At 36.7% G+C, this 12,136-nt stretch overlaps 1 protein-coding gene across 1 annotated transcript in view; it reads right to left on the bottom strand.

Annotated features, from left to right (window-relative positions):
* Positions 1–12,136, bottom strand: part of LOC137401912 (nestin-like) — a 1,051,237-nt gene that overhangs the window by 117,920 nt on the left and 921,181 nt on the right. The gene's annotated exons all lie outside the window — the stretch shown is intronic.

Here is a 12,136-nt window from a genome sequence, read left to right as displayed (position 1 = left end):
CTTTCGCTCAAATCGGAATTTGAATTTAGCTCAAGGCTTTCGCTTTCCATGGTGACCAATTTAAATCACTGATAATTGCTATTAATTTTGTTTAAGCCTTTTTACCCTTATTGTTGCTACAATCTTAATATGAGTACAATTATTTAAACCACTAAAGCTGTCTGGCTAAATTGGCTCGATCGCGGTTCAGTTTTACAACACAGTTTGATTTTTAAACAAAATTATGATAACAACTGTTTGCAAAAGAAAAATCCAAAATGTGTGACAACTCCAAATTTACTTTACTATAATAGTGTTTATAGCGCACACTAGGTTGAGCAAGGAAATGTCAGTTAGATTGAGTAAGCAAACCTTTCAACACAGTACGTATACTTAGCTGACTGATGAAATGTGATGACTTCCTCGTTGCTGACTATCTGATATGCGGCTTGATGGCTAATAGGTATCGCTTTTGCTTGGCTTGTTATTTGTGAACAGTGACGAGCAATGTTTGTTGTGTGGGTTAGTCTTTCTAAGCGACAGGCTTTCGACCTCGAAGTGTTATGATGTCTTGCAGTGCTGATGATTAACGTGAGTGAAGTATTGCGTAACCAAATCTATATCAACTGTCTGTTCCTTATCCTTGATTTGTTGACAGATGATGTCCGTATTTATAACGCAAACTCGGTTCGTCGTTTGTCACCAGTTGTGTAGCAAAACTCAATCTTCAGACTTCGAGACGTTTTGTTTGAGGCTTAGTATTGAATTCAATAACTTCCGTGGCTTTGGATGAGGGTTATCGTCCATAAATAGCACTTAGGCTCCGTATTTCGATAACTTCCGTGATGAGTTTCTATGAAGGTTATTGACCGTAGATTAGCACTTAGGCTCCGTAGAATTGTATGATGTGAACACCTCAGTATGTTGTATGCTTAAGGTTTCACTATAAAGTTCTTTGAACTTTAGAAGTTGTTTATCATGCGTGTGTGTATAATTGTATCTAGAGTACTTCCCAAAGTACAACGGTGGTTAGATCTTTGTTGACTGTGACTTTATTTCCAACCGATCGTGAAACCTGAAAGGTTTTTAAAAAACAAATTGATTCACAATCTTTAAAGCAAAATTGCTGTCTGAATCAGAAAATGTTACGTAAATTACGTGATATCAAATGTTATAACCAGAAATATTAGATAAAAGACAAGTAAACACAAAACATACCTCTGCCATACTCCAGAATATACATATAAGTTTCTTGTCCGTAATATCGTTAGAATAATGTTTGTTTGTCAATGGCACACACGCAACTGACTTGATCGAGCCAGGTGTCAGACAGTCTTTTGTGTAGTTCTTTCGAAATAATGTCTGACGACAGTTTATAGGTGAAATGAGTAAAAAATGTTTATTGAACGACCACTATGGCAAGTGTAAAGGCCTGGAAAACTCATTAAATGTTTGGCGTCTCGTAAGAAAAGGCAGCTGTTTTATTGTCTTTGTAAACAGGTCAATCAAGTTGTTCTACAGTCATTTTTTATGGCAAGCGATAATAAGTGCTGTACGTATACATCCTAAGAACTGGTTTATTTTTTTAGATTTCGTGTTTTGCAATTTTTACAGGGACTTTAGTGTAAGGTCCATATGATTTCTAATCACATTGACTTAGGATCTTAGTCTATATTCAGTTCAGGTCTTATAGAATCAGTAGCTAAGGCAGATAACTATAATTTATTTCATGAGGAAATCATCTTAGATTAAAATGAAATCATTTTCTCTACAACTGTTTTACCCCAAATTCTTTGAATATGCCTCTAAAGCCTTCAAACCAAGGATTTCATATTCTCTGTTGAATCTAATTTCTTGTAAAACAGCTAGATAATAGCAGGTGTTTAAATGTTGGTCCACCATGCTGAAAGTTGAGGGTTTGAATCCCATTGAAAGTAATATTTCTTACTAACCTTTAAGTGCGGCCTCCTATAGACAGACCTGCACCAATCTTATTGTAGGGAAATTTATTAAATGGTTAGCCATGAGTTATATCTTAGGTTAATCATCATTTCTTCTTGATTTCCAATAAAAATGCTAATTAGAAGTAAAATTATGTTTTTCAGTGATTATCCAGGCTAAATATGAATATTTCAATTTTTAATATTCAAAAAGCCAAAAATGCTAGAATAATTTGATAGTGCAAACATTCCTAAAGCCTTTGTGCACACAGACCAGCAAACTACATGGCATATGTATAGTATAGATATTTCCTGTGGCTATATACATATCAGCCCTGTTAAACGTTGTCATGTTGACAAATGACATATGAGGGGGTCCTCCCATGTTTTGTGACGATTCTGACGACCCGATGACAGGGATATTTAAAAAGTGACAGATGAGACGACCATTTATCAATATAGGTGACGAGGTGACGATGATTGTGTAAGTAGGATTACTAAAGGTACGGCTACACGTAACAAATTTTTTGTTGGTTCAAAATTCACAGAAATATTTGAGCTGTGCATGCCCACCGAGTTCGTCGACGAAATGCTTTTAACAGATTAAACAAATTATTAGCGAGCACGATTCTAGCAGCTTTAGCAATTAGTATAGTCCAAGACATGCATTGCGACACACAATAAAAGTACGTAAGCAATTCAACATAGAATGCGCGATGTAACTGTTAAGTTGCGCTATTGTTGGTTAGCGAGCACGACTCTAGCAAATTTTAAGATATATGTAGTCCGAGAACATAATGCAACACGCAAGAAAAATATCACGACAATTCAGCATAGTAAATACGATGCGACTGACTTGATCGCTTTCTACCATAAAACTTTTGCTGCTAAAAAGGAAATGCAATTAAAAAATAAACAATTTGTAGCTTTAGCGTCCAAACAATAAATACATACAATAACACAATCTAAGCAGTTGCATCTTGTGTACTATGTTGAACTGCACTTATACTTTTATTGTGTGTCATTATACGTCTCTTGGACTATACTAATTGCAAAAGCTGCTGGACTCGTGCTCGCTAGCACGATTCCAGCAGTGCAGAATAATTCTGTGTGTTTCAATCATATCGGTTAGAACCATATCGGTTAGTCATATACGGTTAGTCATATCATTTTGGTTAGAACCAATGAAAAATTTGTTATGTGTAGCCGTACCTTTACTAACTTATTATTTGTCAATAAATCAACATGTCCAACCGAAACTTCACTAGTTTGTGTTTGAAGCATCTGGCCCAGCATTGATAGACTGCCAAATAATTAAAGTAAACAGCAATTAAATGCCAAGACATTGACAGCAAATCCGTTTCCAAGTCTGTGACTGACAGTGATTATTAAAGACAATCTCGGTCTATTTTCAGTACAAGAAATGTAGCCCTTAAAACCTAAAACGGCTGTCACTCTTAGCAGAGTAATCAGCAACGCTCCCAAACATCACTAATAAGTTTGTGAAGGTCGCTGGTTGAGCCATGAATTTGGTTAGCAGAATTCAAACTGAGCAAGTTTCAGGTTTTTAACGCAACACAGTGCCACCAGAATAGATATTTGTATTAAAATAACGAATGAGAAGAAACGGGTTGTTTTGGTTATCAACTTGAAAAAGGTGACAGGGATTGTAAAAGTGACTACTCTGACGACAACTTTGTGTGGTGGGACCCCCAATGAGAATTGACCTCAATCGTGAAGGCCAATGGTATCCTCTATGAATTTTTTAGCACTGGTATCTAATAACAATCAGAGTGTTTGTACTCTAATATAGATCATCAATACTGTTTCTGTAGCTGTTTGTGTTGCTTTATTTTACTTGGGGAAAACTGCTCCACTTTTATGATGAAAATGGAAATGTAAAGATTTACTCCAGTTCATGACACAACTGGGAAAAGTATGATATGTTGAGAATGTACGAGTGAGAATATCTTTGAATACATAAAATAGTTGTGTATAACAAGTACTGTAGTCATTATTCTAAAGTCACTCTTGGCCGCTACTAGCTTGTATTGGATATAACATGGAATTTATGTGGTTATAATACAGCATTTCAGCCAATCACAGATGCATAGCTGTATCTCTCTGATGCAAACCAACACATTTATTTTGAAATCAATCTTCGCTGATGCGACCATGTTGGCACATCATCAGCAAGGTCTGAAGGTCACGAAACCAAACTGAAGGTCACGAGTTCAAATCCCGCACAAACCGGCTTTTTATAAGACTTATTAAAAGTTAATTTGCACAAAATTGTAGTAGATTTATCAGAAAGTGTTGATATTTTTTATCATTTGCGATTGTTTTTCATGTTTGAGGTCATCTGATTGTCAGAGTGTTTCAAGATTAAAATTGATAGAGCTAGATTGCGGTTAAACACTCGTATCAAGTGAAAGTGTGATTATGAAGTCTATAGTTGTAAAGAGACAGAGCAGAGACACATTACTCTGTAACTTGATCATAATAGCTGGTATCAACACCACAACGATAACAACATATGACATCATTTTGCACGTATTTTTCTTCTGAGCGTTTTAGGTTTGAAGTTTTGTCAATTTAAATTCTGAGACATGTTAGTCAAATCGTCTCAAGAATCAACAAAAATTTCAAATTTGAAAATTATCCACACATTCCGATGAAATCTACTAAAATGTTGTGTAAGTTCATCATTAAATGTTGACTTGTAACAAAATTTACATTACAGTTATTTGGATATAGTCACTAAGAGAAGCTGGCATGTGTCAACAGGTTCTTGCTCAGATAGAAATAGAAGGGGGTAGTTGAATTAGAATAACACGCTTTCTCACACTCCTCATGACTACAGCAAGTCAAATTTATATATAATTATTTGATTCTGATGCAACATAAAAGGTTTATTTGCAACAAAATTAAAATTACAGTTATTTGGTATCAAAAGATTCACCATGTCTTACTCTGCTGTGTTGTATGTGCAAAATATGTGAGAATGTGATTACAAGCTCTTAAATGCTCAATAACGAACATTTAAAAAAATGACGGTAGGTTGGATTCCCATCATTTCGATGACATACTAGACTCGACGTAGGTATTGTTTTGACAGGCGATGTTATTATGTGAAATGAAAGGCCAATAGAAAACACTAGTTCAGGACAAATACTTTAGGTTTTACATGAAAGCCCTTACCAAAATCAGATGCTCGCTACTTTACAGTTTCATTAGGCATTGGTTTTGTGATATCAGTGCTCAAAGTAACAGCAGTACAATGATGAAGAAATAGACGCGTAAGGACATTAGACATTGTTTTATTGAATGTGTGAAGTTTAATTGTGGAAATATTTTGACGAATCAGGTTGGATGAAAGTGTAAACAGAAGCACATCATGTTCAACTACATAACATTTGAACCGTTTTGAGAGGGATTCCAACCTACGGCCGTGTTAATGATGGCTGCGAAAAACTGTTCGTTTTGAGCTTTCAGAGCTTTTAATCACATTTCTACATATTTTGAACCTGCAACACAGGAGAGTACAACATGGTGAAACTTTTGATACCAAATGACTGTAATTTGAATTTTGTTGCAAGTAAACCTTTAACGTTGAATCAGAATCAAGTAATTTTTCATAAATTTGACTTCCTGTAGTCACGAGGAGTGTGAGAAAGCGTGTTATTCTAATTCAAGTACCCCACTTCTGTGTCTAGCTCAGCAAGAACCTGTTGACACCTGTCAGCTTCCCTTAGTGACTGAATTGTACCTGGCATTCTTTCTGTCACTGGGCAATAAGGGAAGAGTTGTGTCAAGTGAATTTATGGAGGATTGGATGGAATGGGAACAGTTTCACGTCAGTTAAATTGATATTTCTTGTCTGTATCTACACCGACCCAAAGACTACTGATGGTCATATTAACTATTTTTTGATGAAATTCAACAGCTATTGGACCATGAGATGGCTAAAACGCTACCTGCATTTTCTACATATTATAATTAACTTTCAGTGTATTATGTAACTATTTTAACCACAACCTGAGTACCCCAAGCCGAGTAGTGTGAGTTAATTGCCACAGTGTTGGCAGATGGCCAAGAGTCACGTGGTGCGGCTTTAGTAGGGTTTGTGCAGTGTTTGATTAGTGAGTTGATTTATCAGCCAATCGTACCTGTACTTGAGCCAAAGGAAATATGAATTGAATGAATAGATTATATTCAATTCATTTGTGAGATGAGCCTTAACAATGCAGTTGCAACCAATTTTAGTTGATTCTATCAGACAGCATTGATATTATTCTACGATTTGCTACTATTTTTGATGTTTGAAGTGGCCTGACTGCGAAGTGGTTTCAAAATACAATTCTACAAAAAATTATCGCTATTAAACCTTTTCAAAAGTATTTTTATCACAATTTCTTCTTAGCAATAACCAGCCGTGTCAGATGCATTAAGGTTACAGAGTTTTCATTTATTGTAGATCAATAGACTTTAAGTGAATTTTATTGAACAATAGTACTACAGAGAGGGATTATTTTATTGTTTGCTATAATAATATTAATAACTCCTTTGATTCGGAGTAGTATATGCTTATAGTAGTAGGGGAAATGGCTGAAAAGGTACCCGAGATAATTCTGCAACACATTTGTGGCATTTTCATGGCATCACCTGCTGTGAAATTTTATGCCGAGTAGTTTGCTATTTAAATGTTTTCTAGACTATGGGCTAAAGTTTATGACAGTTTATATGCACCTTTGTCAAATATTAGTTAGCATCTATGCAATTATGTCCTGGTAAACAAATTCCTTTGGTGGAGAAAGAATTAAGCAAGAAATATGAAAATGTAACAAATTCAGTGTATGTCTGAAGCAAGGATCAGAGATTAGGATAAAAAAATACCCAGCACGAGACTTGAACTCTTGACATTTAGCATGGTAGGCAGACACTGTAATACCTGCACCAATCAACTTACCTAGTCTGTTCTATAGTATACCACTTGATGATCTCTCACTACACTCTAGATTGTCAGGGTACTAGTAGATATTTATATTTTTTTTGGGAGTTTAAGTTGAGACTTTCTTTCATTTTGTTATAGCAAATCATCTTCAAAGAATATATTTTAATTTTAAACTAGGAGCGAGTGCTTCGGTTTGTATTTTTCAGTCGTTTTTTTGATTTAGTGTAATTTTTTAATGCAGTTTGGGTTTTGTTATAAAAATCTGCCATTAAATGTAGTGTGAAGCTTTGAACAAGTACAAAGTCAATTGACCTTTTTTATTTAATACCTTCTTCAACTTATTTATAGAAATAACTTTCTTTCCGCAAACTCTTTACCAAGCATATAACACGATTCAAGCCGTAAAAGTAATTTGATCCACCTATCTTTATGGTGTTATTTGGCAAGAGCAGGTAACTCCATAAGAAATTGCACGCATAATTTTCAAAAACTGAATGTGAATTCCGACTGAATGTATATTCCATTTCAGAGTCATTGATTAGCTTCTGGTCCCGCAGCATGACTACTTTTATCGAAATCATTTCTATCTTTAAAGAGTGTGGAAGACTGATATGCCACAAAAACCTGGAGGCTTTTGAAAATCGTTGCTGGCTAATCCTCTCAAATACTAGTGCAGAATGTTTGTGCTGGTTTGTTAATTGGTTGCTAGGTGATGAGCGAGCTGATGTTGGGGTTATGAAATTATTTTTGTTTTAAACTTTAAATGCACCCAGTTACATGGTTATAATCTTGGATGGTTTAAATGCTAATCTCATTTATTTTTTATTCAAACAAACCAAAATTAATGGAGTCAAACCTGTTATGAATCACTTTTTGTCCTTTACAGCGTTACAATAACTTCAATCTACTCAGAGATAAGCAATACCTTGTGTGTTTAGTCAATTATCACAGCCAGTTGAATACATTAATTAAAAAGACATAGTTCACGGTGTAATGGTTTCTCCCATTCTTGCCTATAGCTTGATTAACTCTGTCTCTCACAAAATGAAGGCTTGTTTGAAGATTGTAGAAATAGTACAGCTCAATTCTACTGCAAGTCACCTGGTTATAATTAACTCACTGGGTTATCCTTGTGGTCCTACTACAGTTCTTGTCAGAGGCTCTGTCAGAGATTCTCATATTGAGGCTCATATTGTTCCTCACAATGACTCATTGATCTGAAGCTAAACAATTCAATGTTTAGCTGCCAAAGCATTGATGTCTAGAGAAAAATGACTAATCAAACTGCACCTTGTGCACCATAAAATTATGATTGAGGAAGTTTAGCCATATTGCTCAGCGTCAGCTCACTCTGCGAAATCTAGTGAAGGTTGGCAGCACACACTCTAATATCAAACTAAATACTATCACAAGGTAGCCTATATGATTATATTGCTGTTACTCTTGGTCTGATCACTGGTACTCTTGGTCTGATTACTAGTACTCTTAGGAAACTACTAATGGCTCATATTTTATGTTATAGATGTAGTAAACAGATGCTAGCAGTGGTTGTGTTAGAGTGAAACTAGACGCATCGGATACATGCATCTGTGCCGAAAATGGCTGACGATAGGGATCAACTTTCACTTTCTGAAATGCGGATGCTGACCTCATCAGTTGTGCACATGGATGTGAAACAGATAGCCCTTTGTGTCATCACTATTCCCAAACTCAAGTTAGCCATAGAGGAACTCATGCGCACCTCCTTTGTCAGCAACCATCTGGATGTCGTGAGTAGACAAGTCTTCAATATGGAAGTTATCTATTGACCAGCCTCGACTATAAATTTCTAGGTGAACACTCAAGTTTTCCACTAGCTCAGGAAATGCTCCTAAATTATAAGCAAGAGAAAATATTTTTATGTTTGACACGGGTTCCTCCGACAAATAGAAATAATCTTTACTATAATAAGAGCCGTTAGGCTACGCTGCAACGTTAAGTGTGTTAAGGAAAAAAATTGTACTGCACAAGAATCGAACACAGATATTCAGCTTCCTGAGCCTATCACTGAACCTTTCACATCTAAGAATATCACATCTAAGAATACTTGTGTACATACTTACTAAGAGCATTAGGTAAAAATGTGCACTCCACAAGAATTGAGCCAGATATTCAGCTTACCAGCTAGGTACACTACCACCTGTGCCACTCGATAACCTTGCGGCGGTGTGGAATAATTGTGCACATAGTTATTACACATAATGGTCTATTGCAGTGCACAAAACTGCCAGCATACTAGCTATGATAACAACAACCAAGAATAATAATCCAAGCACTTTCGAGCAAAGCCGACTTGTGAGACAAACTAGAAGTCAGCTTTGTTTGTGCAGTCTAAAGCTGTCTGTAAACTGTCTAAAGCTGTCTGTAAACTGACTGAAAATTGCGCAGATTTGTTATTGAATGTTCAATAAAAGTAAAAAAGCTTTCATCTTTAGTCGACGAAAAATGTTCTGAAAATCAGCTGAACTGCAGCTTGAAGTTGTTAAACTCGCAGACCTTTTTTAGTCTTGACAACAAATCAGAGCAAAGGACTGTTTGGTATGACAACCAATCAAAGCAGATCAAGTACAGTTCTGTCTTCATATGCAGAACAAGTCAGCGTACTATTTTCATATGCAGAACAAGTCAGCGTACTGTGACGTGTAATGACGGATAAAAATAATGGAAGTACTTATGGGTATCAGTTGGCCGTGCAGATCGGTCCAGGGGCTCACTCTCAGATTGCCAATAACAAATTATCTATACGAATATGTACACAGCTTTAAAAAAGAATAGTCCCGGTGACTCTATGATATTAGAGAGACAGAGAGTTAGTAGTTGAGAGCACATGAAGCATTAATATATATATATATTTCAATTACTAATCTATATAAATCTCAGTGTCTGTCTGTCTTTCGTTCGTCTGTCCAGCTATAGCAGTAAAGTTTTAGCAACGAATAATCACCTTTGTACTGGATTTGAACTCATGACCTGCAAATCGCAAGTTCACCAACAAGCGCTCATAACCACAAGGCTAAGACGTTCTCATCACACTCAATGCTTGTACCATACACTGTATATCCTTTTCGTGATTGCGCACGCTAAATGTGCACTTTTTATAAATAATTAATACAGTGCACCCTTGGGTTACGGTGCCCTTGTTATAAGATTTTCTTACATTACTTGGAACACAAAATTTTTTTATTCTCGCGATCCTAGGACAAAATTTTTGCTGCTTTTTTGCTAGCTGTATCAACAAAGATTGCTCTAGTCGCCAGATTGCTCTGGCAGTCGGTGTACTGATTATGACAAAACAAGGAAAATGTTGATTTGATATTATTGCATTACCGCAACACCTGAAAGAGATGCTATTGCATTACCACAACACCTGAAAGAGATGCTATTGGATTACAACAACACCTGAAAGAGATGCCATTGCATTACCACAACACCTGAAAAAGATGCTATTGCATTACCACAACACCTGAAAGAGATACTATGCATCTCAGTTCAGCGTTATTCGTTATAAGTTTAGCAAAAGTTTTGTCTGTCCATCAATCTGAAGCCGAGGTTAAAAAAATATTGCTTTCAAAGGGATTTGAACTTTTGGCTTTTCAAACTGACACCCTATCATCTGCCCCAATGGGCCACCTCGCCTCAAAGTTGAAATAGTTACGGAATTTGTTATTACACCCGACAATCTTTCACGGCACACAGACTGCCAGGGTACTAGTTATGATAATAGGAATAATACAAACTTGAGTTAAACTTATTAATTCGGCATGTCGATGCTTTATTTACCAATTAATCATTTTTAGGCTTTTTTGTGTACTTTTTGTCATGGCTACAAGTCTCTTGTTTCTCCATAGTTTATTATGTGATAAAAGTGACAAATGTGACAAGACCATGTTTTTTTTAATACAAATAAGGCATTTCATATAGTGCACAGTGGGCTCCCAAAGGGAAACTTGTTCATGTGGCTTAGACTTTTGTGAAGCCAAGTCATTTCCAACATTCATAAAAATGTGATGTTTGTAGGATGCAGTTGCTATGACCTTCCTAAACGTCAAAAAATAATACTGTTGAAAATCCAATCCATCATCTTTGAAGACAAGTTTCTCAGTTTTTTGTGCTGACCATATTGACCAGAACCACCTTCGATACAAAGCTGTATGTCAGGTTAAACTGCTTCAATTTCAATTTCGAAAACAGTTTTGAATAACTGAGAAACTTTCCTATTACATATAACAATTTTATGATTTTATTGGTATTGAAAATGATATGGCGTGTCACAAATACCTAAAAGTTATTTTCAAGTCTGTTCGCGGGCCTTTACTGCCACCATTTCCGCTCATACAGCTGCCCATCGTTTGATGTTCAAATTACAAAAAGCATCTTAATATCAAGTTTTTTCAAGTAGTGGAGAGTCAGATCCAGTGCCAGCCATGTTTGTCATAAATCTTCCTGTGTTCTTATAGGACAATTCACAGGTTGCACTATCAGGCAATTTGAATCCAGTTTACAGTTATATCACCGATACAGTGCAGCAGCAAACTAAACCCCCACCTCTGCACCAAAAGCCTGCTTACTACCGCAACTCTGGGTCTGTGCCTCCTTCTAACCACCCCCAAGGTAGGCCAGTTGCCCTTTTATCTTGCCTTACATGTTCCGTTGTAACCTTAGTCTATTGTGGTCATTTGTTCAAATCATTGATAGAGGCAACAGCACCTGACGACTCCCCAGTCGTCACTATGCCATTAGATGCAGTGCTCGCTCAGAGTGCGAGGGGAAGCACGGAGTTCAGTATGATCGGCGACAGAATAGATGTAGGGAAGCCTGTTGGTTCTAAAGCTAAGCCAGGTGGTCGAGCAAAGCACATTACTTGCCGGGTTTGCCAGCTGTTCTTTTATCGAAGGGACCAGTATCAGGCACACATGAGACTACATATCAATGACCCTAATATTTCCATTTATTCATGTGAACACTGCTCATCTGTGACAAAGCGCCGTTGTGTCTTCAACACACATGTACTGAGACATACGGGAGACCTCCCGTTCAAGTGTCAATTGTGTGACTATGCGGGCCGACAGGCAAGCCTCTTGCAACTGCACATGCAGAACAAGCAACCGCAGGCAGCACTCGACCGAAGCTCTGACACTGTATCGACATCCGCACAGGTCAAGGCTGAGAACTCGTGATAGCAACAAATAGGATTTGTTAATTTTGATGTAGAACTCTTTATTTT

Source organism: Watersipora subatra, chromosome 8, assembly GCF_963576615.1.
Source record: "Watersipora subatra chromosome 8, tzWatSuba1.1, whole genome shotgun sequence".
NCBI classification, from domain to species: domain Eukaryota; kingdom Metazoa; phylum Bryozoa; class Gymnolaemata; order Cheilostomatida; family Watersiporidae; genus Watersipora; species Watersipora subatra.
The sequence above is the reverse complement of the archived record's forward strand: the minus strand, read 5'-3'. Positions and strand labels throughout refer to the sequence as shown.